This window comes from Sinohyriopsis cumingii, chromosome 15 (genome assembly GCF_028554795.1).
Source record: "Sinohyriopsis cumingii isolate HCF-2022 chromosome 15, ASM2855479v2, whole genome shotgun sequence".
NCBI lineage: Eukaryota > Metazoa > Mollusca > Bivalvia > Unionida > Unionidae > Sinohyriopsis > Sinohyriopsis cumingii.
Window position 1 is genome coordinate 12,073,256 of NC_142975.1, and position 9,097 is coordinate 12,082,352.

Here is a 9,097-nt window from a genome sequence, read left to right on the forward strand (position 1 = left end):
ATCCTTGGTTGTTCTTGAGCAACCACCTTTTGATAATCCTGTTGCCCAACAGAATTCACTGGTTGCCCAGTATATTACTGCAGCTTCTCCCAAGGTTGCCCCAAAACGATTATTCAACAACTTTGAACGATGTGACATGATCGTTAGCCCAAATTGCACATCAGTGCTTCAGTGGAAAGGTGTCGTACAAGTTTACACACTTATTGAATGTTTTTAAGATCCACTAATTAAAGATAATTGATGCTTCCTGATAAGGTCACTAGCAGACAATATAATGCTCATTTTACCTGGAGAATGGGCAACCTGGTAGTTTCTCCTATATGCGACTACCAAAACTGACCATTTTGAACAAGGCACACTGAATCAAAATCAACTAATAAATTATAAATATAGATACTAATAGAACGCTTGATTTGCATTCTGTTTATGCATGTATGTATGTTTTGTAGCAGTATCTTGAGATTCAATGACTTTACTTCAACATCCAAACACAATATATGTTGAACAGTAAATCTTCAGCATATCACAAATATGGCTGCTGATCACGTCATTTGGGAACTATTTAATTTTTTTTTAATGCGGTCTTGTTGTCCATCAGCTTTGTACAGACTGGCCACCCCTGACCACAGACCCATATTTTATTTTTGTCTGAGTTTACATCACTATGGTTCACTTTATGATTAATATGTTACTGTTATTAATCTCTTGTCTAAACTGTCAGGAACTTTTAACAAGTCACCAGGAACTTTCGTTTAGCCATGACCCACTAAGGCAGTATGATATGCAACAACAATTGTGATTGGCTTGATTTTTAAAATTTGCCCTATTCCTTTATCTAAAATTAGTCAGCTAGAACAAATGTCACATGCTCTGCAATGAATGCCCATCTTAACAGATCAATTATGAAGAGGAATACTAATAATATGCATTAAGTGTCAAGGAAATATGAAAGCAGTACTAAAATTCCGAAAATGTGTCAGCTTTATCTGAGACAGAAGAAAATCTGGATAAAAATGGAATTATTTTTTTTGTCTAAACTAAAACTAGGACTAAAATTCTGAAACTGTATGCAGACTTTAGCAGAAATTGGATAATATCAAGAACAAATGTAAAAAAAAATGTTGGCTTACATGAAAAGTTCTGAAACTCATGGACTTGAAAAAAGATAGAACAATGTCTGAAATAAAAATTAAATTTGGTCAGGACTAAAAGTAATACAATCATTTAAAAACTAATATGAAGTTGAATCGAGATTAAAATTATTTTTAGCGTAAAATGTAGAACAATTTAATATAATATTAAATTATTGTTAAAATATTTACAAGCAAAACGTTTTAAAATTTACATTTTTATACAAATAAAATGTAAATAAATAATACCGAATTAACGAAGACTTAAAATATTATGGCAAGTTTAGGAACTGCAAACTTTTGTTTTTTAAGTTTTATAGAAAGAAATCAAAATTGTAATAATGTTTATCTGTCAAATTATAAAATATATGAAATCGAATTAAAAATGTAATGTCGTTTTGCATGATCAATGTGTGGTTGAGTATTTTATCTACGGTTAAAGAATAAATCAAGACATTCATACACTTATGTGTTTTGAAACAGTCTCTTAAATGAGAATCACGAAATTTACGACACATTACAAAATTTTTCTTACTTTCTCTTTTAAATTTCTTCACTTGTATAGGTTCTTTATCTGTTACTGTTTTTTTTTTTTGTGCTCTTGTTGCATTCTGAATTTCTTGAATGGATTCTTCAGTTTCTGCTAGCGAATTCTTGTTCTCCTTGTCTTTTAATATATAACTAAAAGAATATAATTCACTGAAAATTACATATCAATCAATGACATTACGTGTTGAGACATTATTCTTTCAATAAAAACATGTTGTTTGGGATGATTTAAATATGTAATCGATATTCATAAGACAATCAACAAACTGATGCAAAGAAATATTGCAAAAGCACATATTCTTGGAAAATTGTTTGATAGATATTACAATCAAAATGATGAATTGAGCATTATTAGTAGCCAGGAAAATTTTTACATACCTGTTATTTAGATATGCAAATAAGACTAGTTTTCATCACAGCAAAACTCTTAACTACAATACTGCTGAAAGGAGAATACACTAAATGAATACGCTAACTGAAAGGTTTTCTGTGCATGTCTGCACATGAAGGAGTTAAAGGGTAGGGACCTGGCACTTGCTTTTTATTTACTTCGTGGCTCATGACAAAAATTGGGGAAAAACATAATTTACACTTATAAACGTCCTCTGAAAAATTAATATTTGCAGTTAATATATGTGTGTAGTTTGGTGTTCTTAGCGGAATAATTAAAAGGTGAAAACTGTTTTCTAAAGAAATAGTAAACTATAGGTATTAAACACGATGGATAGAAAGGAAGTTATGCATCGTACATGAAATGTTTGCCTGTCTGTAAAAATGCGGATGGCAGTAGTACTTACAAATACACAATAACAAAAAACATGGTGTAAGTTTCTTTTGCTTGTGGGAGATGTAGACACACACACAATAATTTTCAGAACCGCTTAGATTGTTTGGAATGAGATAATGACTGCCAATGAAACAATAGCTAAACTCTTCTATTACTTCCTTTATATGATATTATACAGGTTGGTTGTTGGGTATAGTGTGTAAGCAATGCGATTGTTTTGAAAGAATGGGGCATAATCCAAGAAGATGCATTTCAGACATAGAAAATTGGGTTCGCATTGGAAAAACAAAACCATAAATTGGAAGATTTAAATGGAAGTGTTAACTGGAAGATATAATTGGAGAAGTGTTACAAGAAACTTTTTGCTTGAATGAGATAAAACAAAGTGTACATTACCGAAAGCGTTCTCAGTTGAAGAAAACGTGAAGTGTGAATTCACCGTTTCAAAGAAGCTAATTTCCTTGGTAAGGACATCCACCCAGTTTCAATTATATTTCTTCTGCTTCACAAGTCATCGTCCAAAATAAGTAGAAGTTAGAAAACAAGTCGATAAACACAGCTAAATCACCTTCTTCTTGTTCACCTACAAAACAGCAAATATATTCAATCACTGTGTATGTGGTATGGAGAACACGGCAATACAAATCAAAGAGTCTGTTTTTTTTTCTGCCAGATCTTTATTGTGCATTGTGTAATTGGAGTGGTCATTTAAAACTTGAATTTGCATCAAGGAAATAAATTAATGTGGACTGTTTTATTCATCAGTTGTACTGGTTATCTTCTTCCTAGTCAGTCGTTGAAATATACTGACAGTAACAATAAAAACGGTGGTTTCACAAAATACAATCAACAGAACTCTTCCAGTCACAAGCAGTCCTCTTTGGGAACAGTCTGGGAAATCGTCCTTAGACGTCGAGAGGCCTCTCGGAAAGCAGAAACATCAAACTGTGACTAATCTGTTTTATTTAACATTACCTAGTGGCAGCTCTAGGGATGTATTTTCTAGCAACACATTGTGTCATTTCACATCCAAATTGCCTCAAGCAATTCAAATTACCTCAAGTAATCCAAATTACCTCAAGCAATTCAAATGGCTTACGAAGCTCAATGAGAACCAGATTTGGTAGAAATAATGAATCCTCCTCAAGTCAAAAAGGTACATGGAGATTAAACCACTTTCCTTGTCATTTATTCAACGAATATGTTGAAGAACATTTGGACAAAAATTATCCTCTCATTTACAAACCCAACACTCCATCACCAGAAAATCCCACTTTGAATACATGTTCTATGAGAATTCCTGCAGGAGTTTATTCGCATGATCAATATTTCATACAAAATATTTCATCTATTTTCAACTATCCGTTTGGCAAAACATTGCTCTTTGTCTTAAAGTGTATTTATCTGACGGAAACGCCTATCAGATCGTACCACTTTGATTGCAATTTTGGGTGAAAACGCGTACAATTCGTCAAAAGATATTCACAACAACTATATATTCTACAAGTATTTCAGCAACCCTACAGAACTGAACGAAGAAATTAATTTGATGTTTATGTATTCTGATGTCGAGTAAAACGTCGTATGAAACGCAGCTGCTCCTTGACTGAGAATTAATCCTTTCAAAGTGGATTCTGCTATCGTTGCTTACGATAAAGATGGAAACACGTATCACTTTCAGCTGCAATTTGGACACCCTCATTATCTTCCTGTCGGTAAATTGTATTTGACATTGTCAGTATCAGTAAAGAAACGAGACCTTGGAGTAAAGATTATATTCTTTAAAGGATATGTCATCGAGAAACTACATTTTTGAAAACCATTTTCTTGCGAATATTAAGAAATTTACATCGTTCCAAGGAATCGTTTGACTAGGACATGATTTAGGAGGTATGTCAAAATCAGCTTTTCATAAAGTGCCTCCCATCTTGAAACCTATGTCACCCGGTGAATGCATGCTTTAAGAGATGCAGCTCTGATCCAAGGAGAAGAACTTCTATAAATCGTGCACATCGACCACAAAGTCCCAAAGAAGCTTAATGAAAACGGGATTTAATATATTTATTCCAACTAGAAAAGCTCTGCAGAGTCGCTGAGATACACATATAAATTCGTGTATTTTGGTGAAGTCTTTAGTGTGAGGACGAAAGCTTCAAGTTAGCTTTCTCTATATTGTTTGTGTATGTGACTGAATAGTTAAAACATTGTCAAATATGAGTCTTACAAATTAGCTGCACACTCCTGACGAAGGCATTATTTCTCCTCTAAGCCACGGAATGAACAAGGCAGAAAGAGAATTCGGAAACCCTCCAGACCTCATAAACAGGATTAGAAAAAGAATAAGACAAAGAACGGGTATTATACGTTTTTTACTACTGCCTAAAGAAGAATAATAATGTATCGAGATTCTTGCGTATATTCCAAGACAGAATTGGTTCAGTTTGCCGTGCAACCGAGGATACTAAGCGTGCAAACATTCCGATCGGTAGAATTTTGTCCTGTGTCGAATTTAACCTATTCGGGTCCTTTTGAATTTGAAATATAAAAACGACCGATGATTATATTGCTCAAAATAACAGTTACTTGTATCTGAAAGCCCCAGTTCTCAAAACGGAAATCAGCAATCCAGGGGCCAATGCCTGAGTAGTTCCCATCAACAATTTCATGATTTCTTTATTCAACGTAATATATATGAACGTGATTAACGAACTAGTCAGCAGCAGCATGGGCACTTGCCCTTACCCAACCTACACTGAAAATCTCTTGAGGTGCTCACAAACTGGGTGTTAGACAGCATATGTGGTGTGTTGGATAGAATAAGCTGTTGAATCACCGACCCAAAGACTTTGTTGAATAGTATATCAAAACTTTCGACCACAAACTTTCACATGTTAAAATACCAATTGAGACCAGAAACTTTCGACCATTTGGCGAAACTATACATTTTTTATCGACAATTCTATTTTACCCATGTTAAGTTCCCATTGTCGCTATTCTGTTAGAACATTTTAACATAAGTAGCCTTCTTATCTCCATATCACCAATAGTTCTATAATTATTTTAGATCAAACACTTTAATAATATTATCCTGTAGCCCTACACGACTTCTAACAAAGTAACAATTGTTGTCCATGTTAAAATCCCGTTTGTCATCATAAACATTCGATCCAAACACGTACACACATATAGTAACGAAGTCTCTCTCTCACTGAAGGTAGGGTGCTGTTTCCATGTTAAATTCTCTCTCTCTCTCACACACACACACACACACACACACACACACACACACTCTATCTCAACCTTTGAATTTGCCATAAAATTATATCCAATGATAACACATGCAAGAAACTTGCCGGTCACTTTGAACCGAATAATTTTGTTTTGTTTCTGGACAAATGATGCTATAATAATGTATATTTTTCTCTCGATATATTGATTTGCAAGGCAATCACCGCCATTTCAGCTTTAGCAAACAAACTCTGAAAAGGCCGTAATAAATGGAACCTTTTATTCCAGAGATCTGAACCTCTTTATGTTCCATCATGTAAGCTTAGGCAGTTAGTCTCATTTTTCTCGAAGAGACTTCAGATTTCAGTTTGAATGTGGAACACAGTTCCTCAAGGGTCAGCGAATGATTTTTATTTTTGTTTTTTTACTCTGAGATTCTTTGGGACCCCCTCTCTCGATCTCGATATGCCATACAGTTCTATGCCAAGATAAAACAGGCAAGAAACTTGTCTGTTGCTATGGGTCGACGCTACCAATTCAACTCAAGAAAACTTCTCCACTATGTCCGTAATAAATGTAACCGTTTATTTTTCTCTGCATTAACTTGAACCATAATCTCTTTAAATTGCACCCTGTACGTTTAGGCTGAAATTCAAAATTTTTAGGTAGGAATTTTTTGTGAGTTGTTTAAATGTGAAAAATGTCCATTTTTTCTTTCTTGGCAAAGTTTGCCCTGACGGTCTTAGGGGGAACCATTTCTCTTATTAAGGGTAGAGTAGCGTCTCTTTTTAAGTACCTCTCCTCCTCTACCTCCTTCTCCTCTCTTTCTGTCTCTCTCTGTGGATATTTACATAAAATTACAATGCTCAACTTCAATGTACTTTATGCCAATATTTTTATTAAGCATAACAAAACTAGGGCAGCTACTTTGGTATAACAAAAAACGTCGAGAGTTTCAATCACTTGGCCCCTTTACTTTTTTGTGATGACTTGCTAAGTGCAATATAGTATATGTATTGATTTTAATTTGAAAAGAGTAAATTTCTTCATATAAGTGTGTTAACACGTATTTTTGCAAAACGTACCAGTTTTATGAAGTTTATCGGAACACATCAATCGTGACTAGGATTAAGCAGCGCACATCCAAGCAGAGAGTCAACACAACCATTAAGTACCACATAACATCCAAGCAGAGAGTCAGCACAACCATTAAGTACCACATAACATCCAAGCAGAGAGTCAGCACAACCATTAAGTACCACATAACATCAATGCTGAAAGCCACGTTGAATACGCGTCTCAAAGCAGTACGGAGTCTTGTATGTACATATACATGTATTGTTATTGTTATTATTATTATTATTATTATTATTATTATTGACTATATTAATGTTTGTTCTCGACGAATTCCTTGGTAGTTGCACGTAGAACTCTTTTGTAAGGTTAACGATATTAAATAGTAAAATTAGTATCAACATTTTCTTTTTATTCTCTGCTGACCATTTTCGTTCGATGTTATTGATAGACTGTTAGTAGATTTTACTACTGATTTTATCAGCTTCTGACATATTTTTCATCTGAGGAACATTTATCAAAGCACATAAATAAGAATACAATAAAAGTTTCTGTTCATACTATACGCATCTATATTTGAGATAGACATATATGGATGGCGCAAGAATGACTGTATTTAGCCATATTCGTTTACCTCTGAAATGTATATGAATCACTCAGCACATTGCTAACATTTTGGGTCTACGATAAATTTTCTGTGTCGGGTTTGACTTTTCTATTTCCAATTCCATGAAATTGCTGATTTTCAGTAAATGTTAGTTATATATATAAAGGGAGGAACGGATCAGGTCAAGTATTGGGTGTTTTTAGTGGGTTCCAAAATTTTGAAAGAGCACCAAAGCAAAAGTCTAAGTGTCTGTTTACTCTGAGTGTGCATAATACCCAATAAATGTTCACAAAAACAAAGAATTGGTCAAGTTTCAAATAACAAGTGGATGTACGTTTGTGTGTATGCACGTTTTAGGATTTTTTTGGGGGGGGTGGGTAGGATTGGGGTTCCGGAAACCCCAGAACCCCTCATCCGGCCCTGAATAGTCTGAAGGAAATATCTCAGCGATGCAGGCTCAAACAATTTGCAACTGCAGCTTTACAGAAACAGTATTAATCTTTTTACCTTTCTAAATCATTAATACTTATTTGTACTACACCAATGTTTTTACGAATTTTTTTATCTGGACATACGTTAGTGTTAGAACTGTTTCTATTGTAGGAGATTGTTCATTTTTGAGCTGGTAAGAGTTATATGTCATTTCCATTTAAATATTATATATTAGCATTTAAAGCAGAGATTGAAAAATCGTACATCGTCTTCATAGTTCCAATCGTATTTCCACTCATACAAGCCTTCTTCTTGATGTCTGCTGTATTTTTATTTACCTCTTCAAAGTTATCATTCCTCTGTAATCGCAAAAAGACTAGTATTAACAACATTCAACCTATCTTGTGATTTTATCATGCGAGTTTTCAATTCATTAGCTAATTTATTGGTGTCTTTATCATCATCTTTCTTTTGGTCATTTAATTTATTTGTGCAACTGTTAACGTTTTGATTGCAGTTCGTTGAAATTTTGCAGACACTTCTTCGTTTCCTCCGCGTCACTCTCTAAAATTGATATTTCAGCATTTAACCTTCGATCAATTGGTTCTAATAGTTACCGTATATTTTCTACAGAGTTGATGTTTGATTCCGCTATAACAGCATATAAAGCTTGTAAAACAGTTAATAGTGCTACCAATTGCTCTGCAAATAAACAATGAGCATTTTCCTCTATAATTTGATGATTATCCTCGTAGGACATTGTCTACACTGTAGTTCCCTATCACGTTTTACGTACATGTACAGTAGTGTTGCCAGCTATAGTGCTTCTGTTAGTTGTTTTCTTTCTTCTCCTCTTGTCTTGTGATATATATAAATTTGCAATCCTGGTTTGTTTTAACTTCTTCAACTTGTTTTTCTATATTGATCACATTGTACAAACTCATTATCATTTGAAAATTCTAACCATATTGGGAGCATTGACATCACAAAATACGTCTTCTGGTGGGCATGTTAATATGTTGTTCATGCGCTAAGGTAACTTCAAAGGTTTAGCTATTTGTATCTGTCTTGTCCATGTCGTACTGTTAATTCATATTTCTTTTTGGACATAACCTTTTCCATTTCGTTGTAACTTGAAATTGGGTATACGTCTATAGTAGAAATGGCTTCTTTGTTAAATACATTTTACCTTCATCACTTAAAGTGTTGCCTTGGAACACGTACGAAACCCACAACAAATGGAACCAACGGAATAAAACCGAATGCACAGCATTTTCAAACTGTCAACAT